This window comes from Pelodiscus sinensis, chromosome 14, assembly GCF_049634645.1.
Source record: "Pelodiscus sinensis isolate JC-2024 chromosome 14, ASM4963464v1, whole genome shotgun sequence".
NCBI classification, from domain to species: Eukaryota; Metazoa; Chordata; order Testudines; family Trionychidae; genus Pelodiscus; species Pelodiscus sinensis.
This window is the reverse complement of record NC_134724.1, coordinates 35,720,422-35,747,075: the sequence shown is the minus strand read 5'-3', so window position 1 is coordinate 35,747,075 and position 26,654 is coordinate 35,720,422. Positions and strand designations below refer to the sequence as shown.

General features: G+C 50.8%; 1 protein-coding gene and 3 non-coding genes across 8 annotated transcripts in view; 2 read left to right on the top strand and 2 right to left on the bottom strand.

Moving 5' to 3' along the window:
• LOC102457463 (sodium/nucleoside cotransporter 1-like) overlaps positions 1–3,856 on the bottom strand; it is a 45,689-nt gene extending 41,833 nt beyond the window's left edge. For 2 of the 5 annotated variants that reach the window (XR_012895809.1, XM_075897457.1), the window contains exon 1: positions 3,545–3,856. The gene's annotated coding sequence lies outside the window, so the exon portion shown is untranslated. The remainder of the gene's footprint in view (positions 1–3,544) is intronic. The other 3 variants (XM_075897456.1, XM_075897455.1, XM_075897453.1) reach the window with 3 other exon arrangements.
• A 607-nt stretch (positions 3,857–4,463) lies between these two features.
• Positions 4,464–4,535, top strand: TRNAH-GUG (transfer RNA histidin (anticodon GUG)). The gene has a single exon. It is a non-coding gene; the product is annotated as a tRNA-His (tRNA).
• A 3,592-nt stretch (positions 4,536–8,127) lies between these two features.
• TRNAH-GUG (transfer RNA histidin (anticodon GUG)) lies at positions 8,128–8,199 on the top strand. The gene has a single exon. It is a non-coding gene; the product is annotated as a tRNA-His (tRNA).
• Positions 8,200–13,990: 5,791 nt separating this feature from the next.
• On the bottom strand, positions 13,991–14,155 carry LOC112546594 (U1 spliceosomal RNA). Its single transcript, XR_003090331.2, has one exon. It is a non-coding gene; the product is annotated as a U1 spliceosomal RNA (small nuclear RNA).
• Positions 14,156–26,654: the final 12,499 nt, after the last annotated feature.

Below are 26,654 nucleotides of genomic sequence, written 5' to 3'. Positions count from 1 at the left end.
AGCAAGCAAAATCAGTGCAATATTTCTGTGAACTGTTTCCAGCACCATGGTGTAGCCAGAATGGCTGCAGGCCAGAGCAGTGCCAAAAATGCATGACTGGCAGAAGCAACATGTAGGGAGGGCACACAGGGTCAAGTGTCCTGCAGACTAGCCTGCTGAAAGGGGAGGGGGGAAAGGAAGTCTGTCAAGATTATTTTGCATTCTAATGCTATCCTCTCAAGTGCTTGCAACCTCTCCCACCTTAGTGACATCTGTAAATTTATCCAAGTCATTAATGAAAATATTGAATAGTACTTGAATCAAAATTGACCCCAGGGGATCTTTGAAGCTGATCTTTCAACCAGTTGTGCACCCATCTTATGCAGGCTGAACCTCTCTAGTCCAGCACCCTCAGGACCTGACTGGTGCTGAACCAGAGAATTTGCAGAACCATGGGAGGTTGATATTGTCTAGCAGCGTTATCAACACTTCACTACTTACGAGGCTCTTGGAAGACATTTAGGGGTAAATTAGTACTAAATAGCAGCACAGAACACTGAGTGCCAGGACTTGTGATTGTAAACAAACTTTATGAGAAAGAAACTTCCACAAACTTACCAGAAACTTGGCCACATCCATAAGTGGACCTCTGGTTAACTAAAATCATGCCAGACCACAGATATTGCTGGACCAGAGAGTGCCTAACTAGAGAAGTTCAACTTGCAGTAATTTCATCTAAGCCAAAATTCCCTAGTTTGCTTATGAGACTGTTATGTAAGCCCATGTCAAAAGCCTTACAAAAATCAAGATGTCTACACTTTCCTGTTACCCACAAGGTCAATAACCCTATGAAAGAATGAAATTGGTTGGTTTGGTATGGTTACTTGTTGATAAATCCATGCTGGCTATGCTGTATAACTCTACTATCCTCTAGGTGCTTACAGATTAATACATTTGTTCTCCTATCCTTCCGGGTATTTAAGTTAAGCTCACTGGTCTACAATTTCCCAGGTCAACTTTGTATATGTCTACACTGCAATTAGACATCTACAGCTGGCCCTTGCCAACTGACTTCAACTCAAGCTTAGGGGCTATTTAATGGTGGTGTAGATGTTAGGGACTATGCTGCAGCCCAAGCTCTAGGACTCTCCCAACTTGCCAGGTCCTAGTGCCTGAGCTCCAGCTGAAGTCTGACAATCTAAACTGCAATTAAACAGTCCCTTATCCCAAGCTCCATGAGCCCAAATCACCTGGCACAGGCCAGGTGGAGGATATCAATTGCAGAGTAGAGATACACTTAGTGCCCAAATTTAAAGACAGGTACTATGTTTGCCCTTCTTAAGTCCTTTGGGAAGTCTCCAGTCCTCCTCAGGTTTGCAAAGATAATCACTGAGGGTTCCTAGTAGGGATGTAATAGTGTAGTCGATTAAACAATTAATTGATAAGCAGAAGCTTATAGGTTAACACACAGATGCTTATCGGTTAATGTTATCAGCTACATGCATCCCCTTTGCCTCCACCAGTATATTTTTAGCAGGTTGGCTAAAAAACACTGCAAGCACTCTGTCCAGGAGCTATCCCTGCTGCTGCTCTGCACGGAAAGTCATTTAAGAGCCAGGTGAGCAGGCAGCTTGGCTCAGCTCCAGCTCACACCTAGTCCCGGGAGCTAAGCCCACTGCAGCTCTGCAATAATAGTGCAGAGTTGCAGCAGGGGTAGCTCCCAGGACCCAGCACAAGCTGGGACCGAGCCAAGCTGCCTGCTCACCGGGCTCTTAAATGACTTTCAATGCAAAGCAGCAGCAGGGATAACTCCTGGACTGAGTGCTTGCAGTGTTAACCCTTATTGCTTAATCATGCATTTAACACATTTTTGGTCAACTACACAATTAACAAATTACACACTTAATAGCCCCAGTTGGTAGATTGCTTTCTTTATCCCAGATGACTCATCTCTATGCCAATTTACAGATTTTCACATAATGACTTTGGTAGAACTCCTTGATAAAGAAGCATACTTCAGACAGAACATACCCTAGGGGTTTGTGCCTTTATTGGCTTCTCACTGCAGGGATCAACTGTCTTTTCACAATGTCTAACACAATGAGCTTCCAATCTTAACTGAGTCCCCAGTTACTACAAACCAAAATTTAAAAAAAAGAATACTAACAAGTATTCTGCAACATACAGCTGAGCAGAGGGTTTTACTATTTCATTTCTTTTGTTATGGGTACTTTTTAAAAATAACTAAACAAAGGAATTAGTTAAGCAGCCACACCACTGCCAAAAATGTGTCCACTTCCCCAAATAAATGAACTTTCTGCTGCAGTGTTTCTTAAACAGTCAGAGGACAGATGATAAAAAGCACTTGGAATGAACTAATATTACCGCAAAAGCAACAAGGAGTCCTGTGGCACCTTATAGACTAACAGATGTATTGGAGCATAAGCTTTCATGGGCAAAGACCCACTTCGTCAGATGCATGCAGTGGAAATTTCCAGAGACAGCTATAAATATGCAGGCAAGAATAAGGCTAGAGATAATGAGGTTAATTCAGTCAGGGAGGATGAAGCCCACTTCTACTTAATATTACTGCATGACTCAGTCAGCCAGAGACAGGATGGCCTCATCTCTCTCTACCAAGAACTTTATCCAGGCTGGTATTGTTGAAGTGCAATAGAGTCATATATGTTGATTGATGTTTATGCCCAGGACCTAATATGGAACCTACTGCTGAGAAGGAGGAGGGCTATCAGGACATCTGTCTTAGGTCATCCCCAGTTGATGCCTAGAAGAAATACTCCCACCCCTTGGTGCAGTACTGTCTAGCTCAGTGTACTGGGTGAATCTCTGCCTACTTTGAAGAATCCATTTTGGTTCACATTGTTATAGCCCTTTGCAGATAGATTAAGGATGTAATAGTGTAGTTGATTAACCAATCAGCAAAAGCTTATCGGTTAATGCTATAGACTATATTACATGCATTTCCCTCCTCCCCATGCCACTAAATTTGTTAGAAGACAAGCCAGCAGCCTGGCTCAGTCCCAGTTTACACTAGGTCCAGGACTTACCCCTGCTGCAGCTCTGCATTTAAAGCATACTAGGAGCCAGCTGGCAGGCAGCCCAGCTCAGCTCCTGTACCCTGCACAAGCTAGAACTCAGACCCACCCCCGGAGAGGGGTGCTGCTACCTCATGCGACAGGGAGCTGGTTTTTAAACTGGCTCCCCTTGTGGACCAGCTCCTGCCTGGCATGCTGCCGCCTCTGACAGAGTGGAGTGGCAGGGGTTTCCTCAGGACTGGGGCTGCCTGCCAGCCCCCCCCCCCCATAAGCTAGTGGAGTAACTGATAAGAATTCAGGAGCGCACTCGACTGTTCGATTAACCGACAGTTCAGTCCCTGAGATGGATCGTGGAGCCCTGCGCTCCCAGCCATGGGGGTGGGAAGGGGGCAAGGTGCAGTGCTAGGCAGCTGGGACAGGAGGGCCCGCGGGCTGAGCGCCCAGGCTCCTCGCAGGACGGCGGCCCGGGAGCGCCGAGGCTGGCGGGGCGCAGCCCGGACGTGACTTGCCTGTCCCGGTTAAGGGGCTCGCTCGCGACTACGGAGGCAGCGGCCTTGTCGCGCTGCAGCAGCATGGCCCCGGGACAGCCCCTGGCTGGGCCGCAGCAACGCTGGCGCGGGCCCGCACGGCGGAGGGGCGGCTTGTGCGGGCGGGCTGCTGCTGGGGGCGCCGCCGGCCAGAGGCCGCTCAAGCGGCAGCGCGGAGGGGACGCGCCCGGCGCCCCACAAGGGGCCTGATCACGTGCCACCCGGCCCCGGGGAGCGCCCCCCGCCCAGCAGCGCGCGGCTCTAACCGACAAGCCGGCCTGAGGGGAGGGGGAAAGAGAGGGGAGTGAGACCCCGCCCAGCAGCGCGCGGCTCTAACCGACAAGCCGGCCTGAGGGGAGGGGGAAAGAGAGGGGAGTGAGACCCCGCCCAGCAGCGCGCGGCTCTAACGGACTAGCCAGCCGGCCCAGGCTGGGGAGGGGAGGAGAGGAGAGTAAGACCCCGCCCAGCAGCGCGCGCCAGGCGCTGATTGACAGGCCGGCCGGGTGGGGGCTCGGCCTCTGCCAGCGAGCCAGGCAGAACAGCGAAGGTAGCTCCGCGCGCGCCCGGCGTGTCGCTCTGTCTGTGTGGAGCAGCGCGCGACTTAAAGCTCGTCCCCCCCTCATTGTGGGACCCGCAGGTCCGCCCCCAAAAGGCGCGCCCAGGAGGAGGGGTTTCGTTGTGGCGGCTCCGCCTACCCGGCCTTATTATGCACACGCAAAGACGCGGCATGGCGCCCTCTGCAGGATAGAGCATTGGGGAACGCACGCGCAGAAGCGACAGCACAAACGGCTCTTCGAACGAACAAGGGGCGGAGCTACTGGTACATTATGATAGATGACGTCAGCGGCGCCGCTGTGAAGAGCGCTGGCGCCAGGCGGCTGTCGCAGAGCCCCAGTAGCTCGCCGTGATCGTATAGTGGTTAGTACTCTGCGTTGTGGCCGCAGCAACCTCGGTTCGAATCCGAGTCACGGCATCGCGTACAGCGGTAGCACGGCACGTGGGCTCCATTGTTTTTTTGCTGGTGGTGGAGCACTAGTACCAGCTGCGTGTCAGAGGCACCCAGCGCTTGGCCAGCCTATTCCGGGGTGCTAGGTACAGCCCCCTTGTTACGGTATTGGGGGTACGTCATGGGGTGCCAAGATGGAGAAGCTAAGGCTGAGCCAGCCTATCACAGCAGTGGCACCCCCACCAGTGTTTCTCAGCCAGTGGTACCAGTACCCTTAGGGGTACTTGAGACAAGTCTGGAGGGGTATGTCAACACCATTGAAATCTGGAGAAAAAACAAAAATTCAGTTAAGTTTTACAGCGCTGTATTATTTTTGTACTTTTTACATCCAAAAATTTCATCCGCTGCCCAGCTATGATTAAGTTGTTTAAATAAACGTGTTGCAATGGTAGGAAAAAAAGTCTGTCGGAAAACTGTAGGTACTGGGGGTATACTTACTTTTTTTTTTTTTTTGGAAAAAGGGGTACTCTGTAAAAAATATTGAGAAACACTGTGCTAGGGAACCCAAGCATAGCCAGGCTTTTCCTGGGTGTGTCTACACTACACTCATAGCTCAAAATAAGCTACGCAATTTGAGCTTTGCAAATTGCATAGCTTATTTCAAGTTAATTACAAAACAGCTTATTTTGAAATTTAGCACCAAATTTTGAAGTAGAACGCTATTCCAAAATGTCCCTTACTCCTTATGGAGCAAGGTTTACAAGAATGTCGGAATAGCGAGCCTGTTATATTTTGAAATAACAGGCTTGCTCAAAAGATGCAGAAAAGCTCTTTAAGGATACTGGAAATATCCTGAAATAGTGCCGCTATGTAGACATACCTTCAGGGTTCAGCTTTCCAAGAGTGCATGTACACAGCAAGGCTTAACTCAAAATAAGCTACACAAATTGAGCTATGTCAAATGTGTATCATATTTCAGAATAGCTTATTTCAAAATGAGGGGCATCTATACAGCACTTATTTTGCAATAGAGCACTTTTCCTCCAACTTCCCTTACTCCTCGTACAAAGAGGGTTACAGGAATCAGAGTAAGAAGTCCTCCAGCTTGCCAGTATTTTGACATAATTTCGAAATAACTGCCTGCTGTGTCGACACAGACTAAGTTATTTTTAAATAACTAGTTATTTCAAAATAATGTTTCTGTGTAGACGTACCCCAAATGTGGTGGCTGCAGAGTGCGACAACTAATTCATTGGTGAAGCTTTTAGGGGGCTTGTTGGCACCCACCCACCTCCTTAAAGGCTTTGGGCCCACACTGCTTCTCAAAAGAAATGTAACTTTTATTCAAATACTTAGAAACAAACCCAAAAAAACATTTTGCAATCCAGGGAGCTAACTGGCAGAGGGCACAGAGATTTACAGGGATCCCTGGAGTTGGGTATCTCCTTAACAGGTCACAGAATGGGGAACAAGTAAGGTCACAACCCATGGCCAGGTGTGCCCACTGGTCATACTCATTATAAAGTGTCTGTAGGGATGTGTCCAGACTGGAAAAGGGGTTCTTGAGGTCTGGAAGCCAGAAGAAACAGACTCTGATCTGCAAAAGCAGCGAGGAGTCCTGTGGCACCTTATAGACTAACTGAAGTGGGTCTTTGCCCACGAAAGCTTATGCTCTTACACTTCAGTTAGTCTATAAGGTGCCACAGGACTCCTCACCGCTTTTGCAGATTCAGACTAACACGGCTACCCCTCTGATACTAGACTCTTATCTATCTGTCAGGCCTTGTGAGTATTGTCCTCTTCCCCACGAAACCTGCCTGCCTACCGAGATACCAGTCAAAAGACCAGGGCTATGTCTACACCTGCACTTGCCCAATAAAACGTTTATTTTTTTCCTGGGTGCTTAACCCCCACCTCCCGATGAACAACAAGGTTTTATGGAGGCAAGCACATGTGTGAATGCTGCTTTGTCAGCTGCAGCGATTGTGACATTATCTGATTGAAATGTTAGACATCTGATTAAAATGTGGCAAATGGCAGGAAGGTTAACCAGCTCATAGGCTAACTGACCCAGGATCGACCTTTAAGGATTTGTTGGGAAGATGTGTAAATGATAGTTGGGCTGTTACATTTTACAGTAGAACTTTAAAGTAGTATTATTGTTTATATGTCTCTTTCAAGGTTATGGTAAACTGTATGTACTGTACAGTGTTTAATGGGTAAATTACCTTGTGCTCATTGCCATGATATTTGGGAGATAGAAGGTAGATAGAGCCTATTGTGCTCTCCCAGGCCAAGAGACAGATGCCAACTTTTAGTGACAGGGCCACGTCTACACAGCCTTGCTGCTAAAAGCTGTGCAGTATAGACAGCCTACAAGAAACCTACCAGAGAATCTACAGGAAAAAATCAGCAAGTGGGGATGTCCTGTTATGAATAAACTCAAACAATGAAACTCATGAGATCCTGCACTAAGGAGCCAAGCTAAACAACGTGCTTGCCTTATGAAAGGAAGTTTGGCAGTCAAATGCTGCAAGGACTGTGGGTGAGTATAGCTCTACAAGACAGGAGTGTAGCTGAGCAAGGGACAACCTAGGCTAGTAAGTGGGCCACAGGAGTGGCCCTCCTTCATCAATGTGGGCTGCAAGATTTTCTCCCGGGATAGAGAAGTTTTGCTAACTGCACTTGTGGGATGTGCTGACTGAACTGTAGCAGGGCTTTGATTGGCCAGAGGGAGTGCATGGCTCTCACAATGTTCTGTGCAATAAGCACGCACCTCACTTTACATGCCCTGGCTTTAAGTGGAAAAAATGACACAGACAGAAACCAGCGGAATCTGGCAACTCTGCGCATGGGCAACAATAAACAAAATGTCTCATGGGCCATACATAGAACCCTGATGGGCTGCATGCGGCCCCCGGGCCACTGCTTGCCCACCGCTGGTGTAGCTTGTTTAGTAAGTCAAGGTTCTTCTGGAATGCATGTTCTGCCTCCATTCTGTATGTACCCATTTCATAGGAGAGACAAGGGGGACATAAGGGGGCACTTGCACAGTGTGTAAGGTGGGGGTGTTGAACACACAGCTGTGCATGGATATCAGGCTGTGAATAGATGTGAGTGCCCCTGTGGGTGTGAACCAGTGCAGTGTGTGTGCCCGTGGGGGAGCAGTGGCTGAGTGTGCATGTTTGTCTGGGAGGAGTATGTGTGCGCGCGTGCCCGTGGGTCATTGTGTGTGCCCGCGGGGCGGGAGGTCACTGTGCCTCACGGGGGGGGGAGGCCCTGGAGCGGGCCTGTCTTGGCAGTGGCCCACACACCCGCCCAGCGAGCACGCGCATGCTCACAAGTGACACCCGCAGCTCCGCCCCCAAAAGGCGCGCTCAGGAGGAGAGCGTCTGTCACGACGGGCCCTATCGTGCACATGCGCAGTCACAGCACAGAGCTCCCTGCCGGACGGAGCCCGCCCCGCCCCATTGCGGTACGCATGCGTAGAAGCGACAACACGAATGGGTCTTAGAAAGAACAGGGGGCGGAGCTACTGGTGTAGTATAACGGATGACGTCAGCGGCGCCGCTGTGAAGAGCGCTAGCGCCAGGCGGCTGTCGCAGAGTCCCAGTAGCTCGCCGTGATCGTATAGTGGTTAGTACTCTGCGTTGTGGCCGCAGCAACCTCGGTTCGAATCCGAGTCACGGCATCGCGTACAGCGGTAGCACGGCACGTGGGCTCAGTTCCTTTTTGCCAGCTTGACAAGGAGCGGGCAGCGCCAGCCTGTGAGAGTTGGGGGGACCTGGGCAGGGCCAGCCTGTGAGGGGCAAGGGACATTGTGCATCTTTGTCCTCCTCCCTGGCCCATCAGTCACTAGGTCCCGGCGCTGGTGCTGCAGAAGTGGCATTGTCCACGTTGCCCTGCTCCCCGCCCGCCTCTTCCCTGCGTGTGGCCAGTCCCCTGTGCACTCGGCAACTGTCCTGCTTCCTGGGCTCAGCATTGTCCCAAACCTGCTGGGTTCTGCACCTCAGAGGGGGACACCCCCCTCCCACCCAACACAACCCCCTCCTGGCCCAGGTGCTCTGCTGAGCCAAGGACTGAGCAAGTGCCACACTCGTGGCCACTGAGAGACTACGTGGGGGGAGGAGAGCTCTGTACCTCCCCTCACAACGCCCCGCAGCGGGGCAGGCTCAGAATTGTTATGTGGTGGGGGCAGAATCTCTGGGGGGTGCTGCAGAGGCAGCAGACTCGGAGACGATGTGGGGGCGGCAGCAGGCTTGGAGACACTGTGGGGGCGGCAGCCTCTGGGGCGCTGTGGGGGTGGCAGGCTTGTGAGGGCACTGTGGGGGTGGTAGGCTCTGGGTTGCTGTGGAAGCGGCAGGTTCAGGGGGGCGCTGCGGGGGTAGCACTTTGGGGACGGCAGCCTCAGGGGCACTGTGGGGGCGGCAGGCTCGGGGGTGCTATGTAAGCTGCAGGCTCATGGAGGCCACTCTGGAAACAGCAGGCTTGGAGGTACTGGGGATGCAGCAGGCTTGGGGGGCCCTGCCCCAGACTGTGACCCCTCACACTGGGCCTGCAATGGGACCAGGTAGCTGTGTCCCTGCGGTTACCAGAAGGGGGGCCAGTGAGATACAGGCTGCAGCGAGGAGACGCTAGGGAAACAGTGGAAATGAAAGAGTGGGTGGAAGGCAGACAGGGGCTTGGTGCTGCTACTTGGACAGGAGGGCCCAGCATCTGGAGAACTCACACAGCCCCGGGGCTGCCATGGCTGTATGACAACCTCTGGGCTGGGACGCAGCAGGGCCCCGTAACAGATGGGCTGTCAGGTGCAGAGCCAGGTGGGGAAATTAACTGTGCAGGCTCCTACTGAGTCTCTGGCAAGGCAAGGCAAGGCTAGGCAGTGGCAGAACATGCTCTTTTGTCTGCACCGCGGCGCTGAGCTGCAGCGAGCTCTTGGAAGAGCACTTGCCGCCCAGAGGATCTGCCAACGTCCCGCAGTGAGCAGCCCCCTCCTCGAAGCCCTGGAAGTTTTGTAGTTTTCAAAGGCGCCCTAAGGCGGGAACAAGAGCTGAGAACGCGGCGTCCCTGAGACGCGGCCCCTCTGCCGTGGAAACATCAATCTTGGGGCTGGCGTGGCGACAAGTCCCATTAACCACAGCGCGACTCCCAGCGCCATGCTCCCGCTCCTGCACCTGGCCTCACCACGTGGGCAGCCATTCATTTCACTCCTCCTGGGGGAGCAGACACAGCCCAGAGGTCTCTATTAGGGTGACAGCCATGACTGATGGCTCTGCTGGGTCTCCAGAGCACATCCCAGACACAGAGTCCTTCGCAGCCAGTTCCAGAAGGGAGAGCAGAGATGGCCACAACTCAGGACTGGTCATCCTGGAACATGGCTCCCCCACGCACAATGACGGGGGCTCCCCCTTCCCACGAGACCCCTCCTTGTCTCAAAAGTCCTAGCAATCCACCTCTGACTTGGACAGCAGCTCCTCTGGGGCCTCCTTCACCTGCCCCAGAAGTGCTAGCCAGGGGGTACGTTTACTGGAGGGCTGGGGGTGTCGTTGCCAGCGGAAGGAGACCTACTCACACCAGCTCTCACTGAGCTAGTGCACAAAAACCAGCATGTGGCCACGCAGCACAGCGGGGGTATGTCTGCTTGGGAGCTGGGATTAACGTCTCCAGTTCGAAGGGCAGACGTACCCAACAGACTGTGCTGGGGCACAGGGAAGCCAGCAATTTGAACTCAGGTTGGTTTCAAGTGAGATGCTAAAGCAGGGCTGGGGACTCTTGTTTGGGCTGGAGGCCTCTGACCCACAGAAAAATCCGTTCTGGGCCGTACACAAGTGAGAAGCGCAACAAACAAACAAACCAACCACCCCCTCGCTGGTGCGGCCCTTGACTGAGGAGGAGAAGGACACTCCCCACACTCCCCTCACGCACCAGGCTAGTAGATTTTGTGTGCTCCAGTTCCATAGGGAGACGGTGGGGGACTGGAGCACCAGCGCAGGCTCCCGATGCTGAGGGGAGCCCCAAGCTTCAGGGGCTGGATCCGGCTCCCGGGCCTTAGGTTCCCCACCTCTGCACTAAAGAAACAAAGTCAACATGGAGTATGGTACCTTCCTGAAGATTAATGTGCACTGGAGCTAGCGGTGAGCGGTGCGGCCTGGCACGCTGCTGACACCTCCTCTCCCACTCGGATGGGGGCTATCTGGTTCCCTTTTGGCATCTTAAGTTGTTTGTACAGACAGGGAGACCCAGGCTGCTGCGCCAGGGTCTGCCGAGAGATGACACCCGCCAATCCCTCACTGTTCCAGAGAGATTAAGGCCAGAAGGGACTTTTCTAGTCTGCCCTCTTGCACGTCCCAGGCCAGTGAACCTCACCCTGACACCGTCTGTCAAGCCCAGTGTGACATAGTTGGGGGTAACTTGCTAACTCACTGGCCACTGTCTGTAGCACCACCGAGCAAGACAGGCGATGAGTCATTATGCAAAGAGGGTGTCTCAACCGGTCTGACCAGCTAACCCCCATGGAGAGGAACAAAGGAAGGTGGATGCTGCCCTGGCTGGGAGGCAGGGCTGGAGGAGAGTTAGTTTAGGTTAGTTTCTGTCTGGGAGCATGGAGGAAGCAGCCTCAGCAACAGGCTGGGGGGTTTAGAAGCCGGACCCACCCCACCCCATCTCAAGGGGGGCTGAGGCATCCTAGGCCTGCCCTGTAACCTGATGACATCTGTGCTGTGCTGTATCCTGAAGAAGCAATAAACCACCTCTATTCTACCAGCTGGTGGAGTCTGTTCGTGCCATTACGGGGGTGCAGGAGGCGGGGGACCCCAACACGCCGTCACACCCAGTAACTTGGGTTTGACTAATGCGACCCTGAGAAAGGCATCCAGATTAAGGGTTTAAGTCTCTTACTGTAAGGCCTTTTTTCCAGCCCTTGAATCGCTTTTGTGGCTCTTTTATTCACCTCTCCACTACTGTGTGTCCTTGTGCCTCGGCGCCGACCCTGTCCTGGGGCGCACAGCCAGCCTGGGCACCTTTGGCGCTAGGTCCCTCTCACAGCCTTTCTTTAGCTGTCGGCTCCTTGCTCTGGCTCCTGTCAGAGGCCTCCCTAATGAGATCTGACCTCCCTTTTTAGCAGCCACTGGTCATCCCAGGAGAGAGGGTGGGTGCCCCAGGCCTCAGCTAGCAGCAGCCAAGAGACGTGGCCAGCAGAGGTGCTGGGACCAAGGGCATGGGGGCTTGTGTGCTCCCGCCCATCAGAGGAGTGAGATGGTTTCACTGCTCAGTGTATGTGTATTGAGGTTCAAAAAGGACAAGTGCAGAGTCCTGCACTTGGGACAGAAGAATCCCAAGCATTGTTACAGGCTGGGGACCAACCAGCTAAGTAGTAGTTCTGCGGAAAAGGACCTGGGGATTACAGTGGATGAGAAGCTGGATATGAGTCAACAGTGTAGCCAAGAAGTCTAATGGCATATTAGGGTGCATTAGGAGGAGCATTGCCAGCAGATCCAGAGATGTGATTATTCCCCTTTATTCGGCTCTTGTGAGGCCACATCTGGAGTATTGTGTCCAGTTCTGGGCCCCCCCACTACAAAAAGGATGTGGATGCATTGGAGAGGGTCCAGCGGAGGGCAACCAAAATGATTAGGGGGCTGGAGCTTATGATTTATGAGGAGAGGCTGAGGGAGTTGGGTCTGTTTAGTCTGCAGAAGAGAAGAGTGAGGGGGATTTGATGGCAGCCTTCAGCTTCCTGAAGGGAGGTTCCAAAGAGGATGGAGAGAGGCTGTTTTCAGTAGTGACAGATGGCAGAACAAGGAGCAATGGGCTCAAGTTGCGATGGGAGAGGTCCAGGTTGGATATTAGGAAAAACTATTTCACTAGGAGAGTGGTGAAGCCCTGGAATGGGTTACCTAGGGAAGTAGTGGAGTCTCCATCCCTAGAGGTGTTTAAGTCTCGGCTTGACAAAGCCCTGGCCGGGTTGTTTTAGTTGGGATTGGTTCTGCCTAGGGCAGGGGGCTGGACTTGATGACCTTCTGAGGTCTCTTCCAGCTCTATGATTCTATGTCTCAGCAGTGTGGCTGGCCCTGTATACTGGGCCTGTCTCATTCCTGGTGCTGCAGACTTCTCAGCTGGCTTCTTGCACCAGCGACAGTACCAGGAAGATGTTCCCTGGCCCCAGGGAAGGGAGGAACCCCATGCTGATATAGCTACTTATTAAAGGCCCAACCTCCATTGAGCAATGCCGAGGCTGCATCGTTCCAGTGCAATAGAACTGATGGGGCTTGACCCAAAACTGGATCAGAATGGCCCTGAGCACAGGGCCCGGGCTGTGAAACCTGAATCTGACTCTGGCTGCAACGCATCTGCTTTTCAGCAGGACAGGCTCTTTGGAGGCAGTACCAGGAGGCGCCGTGGAGAAAAGTCCTGGTGCTCCGGTTGTGATATCTCTGCTTCGTATACTAAATACACCTCACACTCCTGCGCAGATTCCTAGTCGCATCAGGAGGCTCGGAAGGATTCAATGGTTCTCAGTCAATGCCAGCAAACATCGATTGCACCCAGCACACGCAGACCAGTGGCAAAGTAGTTCCATCAATAAGCACTGAAATTCACGGCCAGGTAAAGGGAGAAGACTGCGGCTTGAGAACTTGGATGTAAGGATGTTCACTGAGTACACTCAGGCATGTGATGCCAGCAATTTGTCTTTTAAAGAGTAGAAAGCTTTTGTATCCCAACATCTGCTGTCATTACGTAACTATTGTCTGGCCCCCAGGGCTATTCTTGGGGGGTGCGGGGCCTGGGACAACTCTTCCTCTGCCCATGGCCCTGTCCTGCCCCACATCTTCCTGCCCCTGCTCTCCCCCTTTCTCTAGCCCCGCCCTGCTTTGTCCTCGCCCCGCCTCTTCCACAGCGAGGGAGCAAACATGACATGCGTATTTGAAACCCTAGAGGTGGGCAGGCGTCAGCCCGCCCACTTCTCAAAGCCCCTCCCCCAGCCTTGCAGGAGGGACGACTAAACCCAGGATCCAATTAATATCGGGGGACAAATAATGACAAAACAGGGTCAAGGGGTGTGGGTCACAGATTTAAAATGAAGGACCCGGATGGGGACACCGAGCAGAGATCCCCGAACAGCACCCACTGCTCCTCACATCTGTCAATGGAGCCAGAGGACACCACCCAGAGGAACTCCGCCCGGATGCATGACACTAGGGAGAAGCGGAAGTAGGCCCCACAGTCGCAGAGAACCTCCTCGTCCAGCATCCTTCTCCTGGTAGTGTATATAGCAGCTTTCGCCAGAGCCAGGAGGAGGCTGACGAGGATTTCTCACGACTTTGTGGGGCCACAGATGGGGTGTGCATAAATAAAAAGGTGAGGGGAAAAGTGCAGCCAGAACCTCAATAAAAGGTGCTGGAGGAGCCGGAATAGGGACTGCAACCTGGTGCATTCGAGGTACGCGTGTGCCAGGTCTTCCCTCACGCCGCAGAAAGGATTTCCAGGGGAAAGCGTGAACGCAGTCCCCCTCTACCACAAATCATGCAGTCGAATTTCCCGCATTTGGGGAAATCGCAGGGGTCAGCACACCCGCAGTGCACTGGATGAGCCTCACCCTGGGGAAACCACCTTCGTGAGCATGGTATCTCCCCCATCCAGAGACGCCGACGGGCTGGGGTGCTCGGCTGCTGTTGTTCCCAGCTGCGCTCCCAGGACTCTCCTGCAGGCTGCCTTGCTTAGAAGCAGGCAGGCAGGCAAGTGAAAGGGGCTGGTTGGGGGTGGGGGATGGGTGTGGCTCCCTCCCCCGGTCTGGAGCTGCCCCAATCTCTAGACTCCCCCCTCACCCTTTATGGAGGGTGAGGGGGGCTGCAGCCGCATGAGACTGGAACGCTTCTGCCCTCCGTCTCCTGACTCTGGGGGAGCAAGGGGAAAGTACAGCGTGTGCACCTTCCCCTCGCTCCCGCCTTCCAGGGGAGAGCAGAGGAGACTCACATGCTGCGCACTCCCCCTCACTCCCTGAGAGTCGGGGGGAAGAGCAGCCCTGAGTTCCCTATCCCCAGACCCCTGCCTTGATTCCAGTACCCCCACATTCCCCCCCATTATTCCTGAACCCACCCACCCCCTGTCTGGAGCCCACACTCCACCCCACACTTAAATTACTTACAGGTACAGTCATATCGCACTCCCCTGCCCCTCTGCCCTGAGTAACTTACGTTACTTTCACCCCCTGTGTAATACTAGGCACAATTAAAACTACGCAAACTTCTTTAATTGCTCTTGAATGCACTGAGAAGATGGGGTCAAATAATTGACATTAGCTAAGCAGCGATGCTCAAGTGGTGAGCAGTGAGAGGAGGAGGGCCCAAAATCATACCTTGCATGCCCCCCCGGAAGAGCTAGTTGCACTCCTACCTCACTTACAGACCCAAGTAATGCCGGGTACATCTGCTAGTATAGCAGAGAAACTGTCAAGCCTACCATTTTCCAGCCGGCCATTTTCCAGCACAGCACGGCGAGGCTCGGGGAAATGAAGTTCTCTGCCATCCTCCACACCTCATCAAGGGCTAATGGAATGATGGATCAGACCATGCAGCAGCTCTGAAGCTCAGGGTCATGGTCACAGCGGCTGATTCTGTAGTGCTGAAGGGAGAACGGGGTGAACCGCTCCAGCGGTTAATTCCTCTCACTGTTGTTTGAAGGGGATGGGATGAGGAGCTGTATTTCTGGCTCAGAACAGGCTGGTGCCTCTCAGTGATTTGGCATGTCGATAGGCAATTCGCTTGGTCTTGCAAACATTAGTAAACGGGTGAGGAAGGGATGAAGACCACAAAAATGTCCCCAAGAATTTGCCTGAATCTTTAAATGAATGTGCTTCAGGTTTGACAGCCTCTGATTTGGGTTCCCTTTCCTGTGAATAGTGGAATTGGCCTGACCCATGTACACACATTTCCAAGCTGCGTGTGCAGGATTTCTTGGTGAAACATGCTCATATGCAGGTGGAAGTTTCCCTCCTCTCGGTGCCTCTTCCTTTCACATCCCTCCTCTCTCTGCCCCCTCCCTTTCCATGTTATGGAGGAACTGTCCCATTCCCAGCACTTCCCGTTTTCCAGGCACAACCAAACCCTGACCTTGCTTCAAGTTAAGAGAAGAGGAAGCTGCCTACTGAATTTGGCGGCCGTAGCTCTGACCGTTTAGGAGGAGTTCTTGAACAAGCGGACTCTCAGACAGATGCACATTTCTAAAATACATAGCTAGATCATCTTCCACCTCAAGGAATGGCATTAAGCTCCCTTCCTTGGCTTGCAGAGAGCAGTAATCCATGCATGCATGGGCCTGGTTTAGCAGCAATTAGAGCAAAGCCTGTGTACTTTGTTTGCAGAGGAAATCTCCAGCTAATAGCACTCTGTCAACCCCTTTCCCACCATGTGGTTGTTCTCCTGCCTGGCCATGGCTGTACACAGCTCAAACCCTTCCCATCTCTGGACTAGGTTTGTGTCTGCAAAATCCAGAGCTCCAGTCCTGGGGGCTTTACAGCGAGTTCTTCCTGCTGCTGTCACCAGGTATCATTAACCAAGAGTGATGCTGAACGCGAGTCGTCATGTATCAGGCACATGCTGCTCACAGAACGTCCGCCTGAGAGAGACATGAAGATGTGGTCTCGTTAAGATATCTCTAGTACACAGCTAGCTATGCGCAGCTCAGATAAGGAATGCTACACAGGGTACCACCTAGTATTGAACAGTATTATACGGTTTAATATTCCATTACATCTTCCCCTCTTCATTTTACTTTCTTTCCATTTATAACGTGTCTCTGAATCATCCTAGTTTTGCATAACCCTATGGCCTTTGCCCATGAGTCTCCAGCATGGGTGTTTTATTTGTATCAGGGTAGCACATAGGGGCCCAATTAAAGATCGGGGTCCCACCTTATAAACCCCTAACCGAGATACATCCCCTGCTCCACACACGCCGAGGCACCACAGTCACATACATAATATCAGACAAGAGACATCGGGACCACGAGTAACAGTGTTTCTGAATCTGGTTTTCGAATTACGTGACCAGAGAGCAAAACAACATCTGGCTGACCATTAGCTGCAATGATCAGCTGTGGTCAGTCTGGAATCATTGTCTTCTTCTGCATCCACCGTCTGTGGCATTTTCTTTGCTGATGGTCCCTTCTGAGGAACAGACTTTAGAAGTGGACAGTTTCTGTTGAGATCAACCGTGGAGAATTCAATCACATATAATCTGGGTGATAAATTATTTTCCTTTCTAACAGCTGGTGTTCTCCACCCAGTTTGACACAAACACACTCACCAGATTCGAGACCAGGCAGTTCAGAGAGAGGGTCTTTGAAAGTTCAGAAGCATTTTTTGTCTTTTAATACAATTTGCCTAATCTCTTCATGTCTGGCCCCTTTGGAGATAGGGTCTTGTCCCCCAGCGGAACTGTAGTTCCGAGTGGTCTTCCCATCAGGAATTGTGCTTAGTGACTGTTATCGGTGTTGATTTTTAGCTCAAAAGAGGAAGGAACGGCTCTTCCTGCCGTAGGATTTTCTTGGCTGTCTGGACAGTTCTCTCAGCCTCTCCATTTGCTCGTGGGTAATGTGGGCTGCTAGTAATGATTAAAATCAGACTTCCTTTGGAATGACTTAAATTCCACTGAAGGGGTTGGTGGGCCATTGTCCATCGCTAGTTGTCCAGGAATACGAAGGAGCACAACTGCATTTCAGTGTCTCTATCACACTTCAATGTGGTATGACTTCCATGGGTATTATTTTATACACCTGAAAAAATACACCCGTATGTTCAGATAACAGTGTCCTCTGTATTCACTTACCTCTACAGCTGGTCTCGTTCAACGTCGGCCTGGCAGAGGTGTTAAAGGCTCTTGGTAGTTACGTTGCTTTGTTCTGTGATGTTCACATGCAGATACTTTCTTCTTTGAACTTGCCAATGCCTGGCCACTGCACGGGCTGGCCTTCTCAGACCTGGATGTCCTTCCTGGGCGAAGTTGAGGGCTTCTCATCTAATTCTAAATTATAAGCCACTTGCCTTAGTCATGAGTCCATTTGACTTGCTTAATTGTCCATGTACCGCAGTTGCCATTGCCTTAGTGCCCTTCAGTGACTAGGCCAGGTGGCTCGATTGCTGCTTGGACCTTCTTGAAGTTGCACAGCTGTTGAGGTTGCTTGTTGTGGCTGCTGTAGCCTATTTTCCGACGTGGGTCTGTGTGCATCTATGGCATCTTCGAGCTCCCAGCTAGTTGAGAGCACCGCCGGGCTCTCTGACAATGTCTGCTGCTACCTTGGGTTTTGGCAAGAACATATTTAGCAAGGGGGCTGGAGCACATGACCTATGAGGAGAGGCTGAGGGATTTGGGTTTGTTTTGTCTGCAGAAGAGAAGAGTGAGGGGGGATTGGATAGCAGCCTTCAGCTTCCTGAAGGGAGGTTCCAAAGAGGCTGGAGAGAGGCTGTGACAGAGGGCACAACAAGGAGCAATGGTCTCAAGTTGCAGTGGGTGAGGTCTAGGTTGGATATTAGGAAAATCTATTTCACTAGGAGGGTGGTGAAGCACTGGGATGGGTTCCCTAGGGAGGGGGTGGAATCTCCATCCCTAGAGGTTTTCAAGTCTTAGCTTGACAAAGCCCTGGCTGGGTTGATTTAGTTGGGATTGGTCCTGCCTTGGGCAGGGGGGTGGACTTGATGACTCCTGAGGCCTCTTCCAGCCCTAGGATTCTGTGATTCTATGAACCCATTAGTCTCATCGATAGACATGGGCATCTCAGCAGCGCTGGGTCCCGCTCATAAAGCAGTTGATGGTCTCGGTCAGTGTACAGGAATCCAATCTGCATAGAGCTCTGTGACGTGGAATGTCCACCCACGTGCTCGGCAGGCGCTCCTTCGCACTCCAGCAGATCGTATTTCTGTTCCCATGAGTGTGCAGAGCACAATGCAACTAACTTCCACTCAGTCATTTTGTTGTAACCTTGTAGCACCTAGGCATGGGGCAGGCAAATGTGGCCCATGGGCCAGATTCAGCCCACCAAGGTTTGCAGCCAGCCCACAGTCCACCAGGGCCCTCAGGCACATGGACCCAGCAACCAGATGCTTTGAGCGGCCTGGGATTGCAGCCGGCAGGGAGCCTGCTTGAGGGTCCCACTGGCTGGGAGCTGCCTAGGTAAATGCCTCCTGGCCAGAGCCTGCCCCACCCTCTCCTGAACCCCAGCCCCTGCTCTCTCTTTCTCCCTGGTCACCACTTAAACCCTCTGCACGCCCCCACTTCCCCAGGTCACAACTTCTCCCAGACCCTTCACCCCTCCTACACTTCTCCCCTAGGCACTCCTCTCTTGCACCCCAAATCTCTTACCTCAGGTCACAGTCCCCTCCTTCACCCAAATGCTGTCTCAGACCCCAGACCATGTCCTGCATCCCCTTCCTCTACCCTGAGCCCCATTCTGCACCCAACCTCTCTTCCAGACCCTACACATACACCCCCAACGTGCGGCCTTTGAACACTTACCAAATCTTGGAGTGGTTCCCACTATCAAAAATGATTGCCCATCCCTGACCTAGTCCATAGCTACTTGCATGTGCACCAACCCTCGTGGGTTTGATCACATCATCGCACTTGAGAACTGGAGTGGCTGAGATAATTTCTTTTCCCATTTTTGAGGGCAGATTCTTCATTTGGCCCCATAACCCTGAGGTGTTGGACTTAGTTCATCCAGTGGGTTTGATGCTGTAGAAAGTTCTTGTAAATATTGGTCCAGCATAATTTCTGTATATTCATTGATGCGTTAAAACATTCACACTTTCTCAAGGGTAGGACTAATTCCATATTTGTTTCTGACCTAAAAGCTTCTTTTGGGATCCCTAGGAAACACCTTTTTCCTTGTGTCATGCCAGCACAAACTGGCTGTGCTTAGAACTTCCTTGAGGGTTTTGTTGTGTCTGTCCCCTGGTGGCAGCAGTAACTAGGTGTCTCTCTCCTGTTCTTTAGGGTGGGCAGAGGCAGGCCATACAGCCCAGGCATAAGAACAGTCATACTAGATCAGACAGGTGATCTGTCTAGCTCAGTATCCTGTCTTCTGCCAGTGACAGAACAGGACAATTTTAAGAAGTCCATCCATCCTGTCCAGTCCCAATTTCTGGCAGTAGGTTTGTGGACACCTGATGCATGGGGTTGTGGTTAGGGTTGTGAAATATTGGTTATTTGAATAGTCGATTAACCTCATGAATTCTGATCAGTTACTCAACTATTCTATATTCCCTGGGGGTGGGACTGACAGCCAGTGTGCCCCACACCCGGGGAGCCCCCTGCCACTCTGTGCTGCTGCCTCAGTATCAGAGGCAGCAGCATGAGGTGCCAGGCAGAAACTGGTTCACAAGTGGAGCCAGTTAAAAAACCAGCTCCCTTCGCGGATGGCTGTCTGTCGCCCCATGCTGCTGCCTCTGATACAGAGGCAGCAGCACAGGGTGGCAGCAGCCTCTAGCTGGGTGCGGGGTCTGAGCTCCTGAACCTTGTGTGAGCAGGAACTGAGCCAAGCTGTCTGCCTACCTAGTTCCTAACACACTTTAAATATGGAGCCGCTGTGGGGGAAGGTCCTGGACCTTGCACAAGCCAGGACTGAGCTGGGCTGCCTGCCCGCCCGGCTCCTAATACACTTTAAATGCAGAGCCGCAGCGGGGGTAGGTCCCAGACCCAGTGCAAGCTGGGATTCAGCCAGGCTGCTGGCCAGTCTGCTAAAAAATGTACCGGCAAGGAGGGGCAGAATGTGTGACGTCTATAGCATTAACCTATACTTTTTTGCTTATTGGTTAATTGGTTAATCGACTACACTGTTACCTCCCTATTTTTGCCTATTTGTCCACTGGCAGGATCCACAGGATCTGTGCTACATCCCAGTTGTTAAGCAGCCTCTGGGAGGGACCCCTTTCGCGTGCCAGGACGGAGTCTCACCCTTTCTCCGGAGGAGGGGGGCATACTGCCTTGCCACCTCCTCGACTGTGCTGCAGGGCTCACGGACCCCTACTGCACACGGGGAGCTCTGTGCAGCGAGGCCAGGCGAGACGCTCTCCTGGTAGAGTCGTGTACATTCTTCAGGCACTAATCAGGGTGTAATTTGTGCCAGGGCTTGCCAGGGCTTACCCGCACCTTCGCTAGGCTTGGCAGCTCACTGCCCTGGGATCTCTCGGGTTGCCACATCGGTTACAAAAGCAAAAGACTCGCTTCAGCCCTGGCACTTTTCATTCACAGATTAAGCCCTGGGATTAACGTGCTCCAGCCAGTATTTTCAGTGACTCTGAAGCACCGTTTTCAAACCAGTTGGATTTCTCAGTGAGTGCAACATGGCATTGGTTAGCCCAGAGAAAGACAGGTTGAAGCAGGGACCATGCAGGGCAAACCAGAGCAGTTCACCCACCACGTTGTAGCGAACTCCGTTTTCCAAGTTCTGTCTCTCCGACTCCCTTAGTCCGAAAGAGCAACCTACTTCTTCCAGCACCTGTGTTTTTCTGCTGGACACCTCTCGTAATAGCCAGTTTCCAAGCAGGACCATGCCAGGTTCAAACCTTCTTGGCTAGAGCATCCCATTGTTGAGTGTTCATGAGTCATTGGAAGTTGCCTTCTCCCTTTGGACCATTTGTTGATCTGGGTTAGGTTTGGTCAGTCCTTAACGACTCTACTCACTCCACCAAGATGGGGTCAGGTGACCCTTCCCCATGCCTCTTAGTTTGCCCTGATAGCAAATGTAACCCTTCCTCTTCAGGGGGCAGCACTGCAAAGTAACGGGAGGAAACTGAGGAACGCATGGATTCACAAAAATATTACCCCAAAATTCCCACGTTACCACACCCAGTTCTCTTCTATCCATGGCAACAAGGCCAAAAGACACCTCAGATATATTTAGGATATAGAGGTGAAATAGAATATTAACTCATGCTGTACTACAGAGCCTCTGTGGCTTACCCTGAAAGCAAATTTAGCTCCCAGAAAGGGTTGTAGGGGATGCGACGTAAACTGGCTTTCACATTTGTGAGCCAGCCTATCACTCCCGTTTCAGCTTCTCTGATTAAGGGAAGTCAAAAGGACTTTGTCTCTGATTTGAAAGCCCTGCGAAAGGAAAATAAAAATAACATAAACCCAGTTCAGCGGTTAAGATTCTCAATGCCGATGTTCCTTTTGAAAACCACTGGGGAACTGATTAAACTCTGCACATTGATTTTGTAGGACCATTACCTCTTACACAAAAGGGAGCTGATAGTGGATATTTTTCAAAGGGGGTAAAAGCTTTTTCCCGTTACAGATTAACCCACCTTCTGCCAGTCCTAATGCTCCGATGTATTTTCTATGAGGGCTCTCATCAAAAATAACATTGACACTTAAAAACAACCCCATTTTATTGGTTAGAATATAATTTAACCAAAGTCCCACTTCCCTCATCACCTCCCGTTTTCAGAGATAGTCGAATGAACCAATCCACTTATCAGATTGGAAGCTGATCAATGCCCATGGCAAGTTGGGAGGTGGGAATGCTTGTCATTTCAATGGCTTTTAGAGTACCTTCTGCTGCCAGAGCCAGCCTTTTGAGGGGGCTGACCAAAAGCAAAATAGGATTTTTTTTTGCACTGGCCTTACAAACTAAGAAAGTCTTCCAATCTGGCACCGGCAGGTGTACAATGTGCCTTGGTAGGTAGCTGTTAAAATTGAAAAATCCAAGCGAAAGGCAAAAATGTACTTTGATAAAAACCAGCAGGGTATTGGAGATCTGGCCCTGCGTTTAGCCCATCAGTGCCAAACCGTGGGCAATGCAACCGGTGGACTCAGCTCCTCAAGATACACATCAGAAGAGCAGGTGGGAAAAGAAAGGTAACAGATCAAATCTACCATGCTCATTAACTACAGCTGTATCAGGGAAAAGACAGGTCTTTGCAGGTATCCGACCACCAGCCAAGGTGAGGCCATGGTCAGAACTGGCTTACAGCGAGAATTGCCTGGCGGTGTTGTTCCTCCATTTTAGAACCTGGCTGCCCTGACAGTTGAGTTGGTGCAGGCACCTGGCAAGTCAACTAAACGCAAACTCTCAGTCTGGTATCAGACCCCCATGTGGAGGAAACAGAGTGTGCGAAAGCTCCAGCCTGTGAGAGCTCTGACACCCCATAACTGAGATCTGGGACAGCCTGATGTAGGCATACCCTTTGGTACACGGCTCTCATCTTCAGAGAAGCAGGATGAAGGGTGTTACAAGGAAGAGGGAGAAAAATTGTTCTCCTTGGCCTCTAATGATCAGACAAGAAACAACGGGCTTAAACTGCAGCAAGGGAAATTTAGGTTGGACATTAGGAAAAACTTCCTGCCTGTCAGGGGGGTTAAACACTAGAATAAGTTGCCTAAGGAGGTTGTGGAATCTCCATCACTGGAGATATCTAGGAGCAGGTTGAACAGATGATCTAGATGGTGCTTGGTCCTGCTGTGAGGGCAGGGGATTGGACTCAGTGAACTCTCGAGGTCCCTTCCAGTTCTAGAGTCCATGATGTCATTCCCCATGGCAGTATGCTGAATTTGGAGAAGGCTAATAACCAAAATAGGGGAGGCACTAAAATTATAGCCTGGACTAATGGGATCGCATTAGCTGTCTATAAAGCGTCAATTGGAAAAGTATGTATTTGAAGGGACTCCAATGGTGCAAACAAGGGAGCCAAGTGTGTTAGTGGAGGTCACCATGGCACCTCAGAAAAGTGGACAAAGATCTTTCCCCAGCCAATAACTTCAGAGGGGGGAGGCGGCTGCACCTATACCAGGTGTATAAGTCAAACAGGTTCAATTTATTCATGTTCCTCTTGTGTGAAATTTGCCAAGTTGTCATAGTAGTTGAATTTCACTGTTGAATACACCACGAGAACAGTTTTCTTTTTGGTGCTCTTTGTGGATAAGATTATTGCTCATCAATGAGTACACAATAGTGTGAAACATTTGTTCTGCATATGGTAAATACGTGTTAAACAGCATCATTGGCTGCCTTTAATTGTTAGAATTGGAAATGCCCCACCTTTTATCAAAGAAGAGCAAATTTGAAACTGGTATTGTCCAAAATGCATTCAGATATTTACAGTAGAGAGAGCTGAATGCTGCACTAAATGAAAATAGATATCAAGGCAATCAGAAATGTAGGATGTATGACATGCCCCCCCCCCCCATCCTAATCGTGGTTCACATTATTAAGAAAATTGTGGTGCACCAGAATCCCTGTATATCTTGTTCACAGTGATTTTACCTGTGCTTGGTTAACCACACCCATATTTGGATCGGTCAGCAACTATCAGTTCTGTAGGTCACGTAGAATATGTCTGCACAGCAGGCCGAAAGTCAAATTAAGATATGCAGCTTCAGCTACATTAATTGTGTAGCTGAAGTTGAAATAGCTCAATTAATCTTTTGGGGCTGTCTGTACAGCAGGAAGTCAAAGGAAGAGCATTCTTCCTTCAACTTCCCTTACTCCTCGTGAAATGAGGGTTATAGGAGTCAGAGTAAGAAGTCCTCCAGCTCGACATTATTTCAAAATAACAACTTGCTGTATAGATGCACACCATGTTATTTTGAAATAACGTCAGTTATTCCAAAATAACACTGCTGCTTGGATGTCCCCTTGGAATACAATATCTACAGAGAGTAACTGCAGGAACTTTTTCTAGTGGTTTATCAAAAATCCCCTACCCCCAACTCATGGCTCACCCATTGCTCACAAAGAGACCATTAGTATAGCTGCAGGTGTTGTGTGTTAACACCATCACTATATGGCCAAGGAGAAGAGGACCAACCAAGAAACCAACTAAATCCCAGTTCAACACCACTGTCTTGTCCTGTACAACTTATGAAGTAGAAATCTCCTTTGGAGAAATTGACCTATAATAGACAAGGCAGTAATGTTTATTAACCAAACAATTTTATTAAGGTCAAATTAGGTATGTGTTCACAACTCAAAACTTCTGTTCAACTACAGGTATTGGGCTTAGTGTAATCTCTCTTATACGTGTTTTTAAAAATAAAATGTTATTTGCAATCGAGACAATCAAAACTGAGTACAGGCAGTCCCCGGGTTACGTACAAGATAGGGACTGTAGGTTTGTTCTTAAGTTGAATCTGTATGTAAGTCGGAACTGGCGTCCAGATTCAGCCGCTGCTGAAACTGATCAGTTTCAACAGCGGCTGAATCTGGACGCCAGTTCTGACTTACATACAGATTCAACTTAAGAACCCCAGGCATCCCCAAGTCAGCTGCTGCTGAAACTGATCAGCGGCTGATTCCAGGAAGCCTGGGGCAGGGGCTTCCTGTAGTCAGCCACTGGTCAGTTTCAGCAGCGGCTGACTTGGGGACGCCTGGGGCAGAGCAGCTGGGGTGCTGGTGGGTTGGTCCAGTAGCGCCGCCGCTCCTCGGCGCTACTGGACCAACCCAGCAGCACCCCAGCTGCTCTGCTCCAGGCGTCCTGATTCAGCCGCTGCTGAAACTGACCAGCAGTGGCTGAATCAGGATGCCTGGGGCAGAGCAGCTGGGGTGCTGCCGGGTTGGTCCAGTAGTGCCCAGAGCGGCGCTACAGGACCAACCAGCAGCGCCCCAGCTGCTGTACCACAAGCAACCAGAGCAAAGCCGCGGAGCACGGGGGCAGCGGGACAGCCCAGACGCGCCGTGGCTGTCCTGCTGCCCTCGGGCTCCGTGGCTTTGCTCTGCTTTGCTCCCTGTCCCCCTGGTCTGCAGACCAGGGGGACGGGGAGCAAAGCAGTGGAACACGCGGGCAGCGGACAGCCCAGACGCTTCCTCTCCCTGGTCTGCTGGAGACCAGGGAGAGGGAGGGCCCCGTTCGTAACTGCGGATCCGACATAAGTCGGATCCGTGTAACTCGGGGACTGCCTGTAGATCAAAACAACTGGAAGTTTCAAGAGCATTAGCTGCCACTGGATTTGCAAATAAAATAGTTATTAAAATAAAGTTTGCATTTTACTGAAATCAGGAACATCACAAACCAAGCAAAACAAACATTTTGTAAATTATCAGATGGAGCAGATTAAATGTTAGCAACTCCTCTGGGAATAGAAACTTGATTCAGAGGATGGCTTGTGGTTCAAGCTTTCATTATAATAATAGTGATCACTCAGTATTTCCTTATGTGGATAGCAAAAGGTTTTATGTCAAAACAACAAAAGGAACCAGCCACAATGAATTCAGCCTATCCAGTGTCCTTCAGAGCTGTTCCAACCAATGTCCAAAATCAACCAAGAGCCACAGTAAAAAACAACCAAAGTAATTCACTCTCCCACACAAATGTTTTTATCAAGTCTGTGCCTATGCTTCTATTTGTCCCTCACAGAACCTCCTATCCAGAGAAACAACCAGCCCTTAACATAGTCATGGGTGATGGCTTTTTATAGCTAATCACTCCATCAAGGGTGGCAACTTATAGCTAAAGATGAAAAAGATGAGGTATGTTTAGGATATAGAGGTGAAATATAAATAGGAATTCGTGTTGTAATACACAGGCCCTAGAGGTCTTAGTTTAGTATGATAACTAGTCAAATTATGCTTTAGGGTAAATTAGCATTACTCTCAAGAGAAGATCAATTAAGTTACTATCTGCTGAGCTTGTGTGTATGTTTGCAACATGTTGATGGTTTGAAACCAGCTGCTGAGTTTGGATAATAATGTCTACTAGAGATCAGTAGACACCACACGATGACCTTTGCAGACAGGGTGAAAAGTTGAAGACTTCCTTACGGTGACTGCCTGTTACTATGGCAATGTTAATGAGTATAGGGAGAACTAAGGGGTTAGCCTGTGGAAAACAGAGCACTCCAAAAGTAGTGGGGTGTGGAAGCTCAAAGGCATCAGCGTAACATCATGAAATCTGTGTCCAGTCTGCGTGTCTTGGGAGGAATAGTACCAGGCTGACAACCAGTGGGGGTGAGAATGAAGACTATAAGACGTCAGCTTTTTCTGCAAGGGGTGGGGGGAGCAATGCAGATACAGGCTGAACTTCTCTAGTCCAGAGCACTCTGCTCCAGAAACATCCGTCATCCAGCATGATTTCAGTGAGCCGGATGTCCACTCTTCACGGGTGCAGCCAAGTTTCCCTTGGTCCCATGAAGTGTGTTTACAACCCCCGGGCCT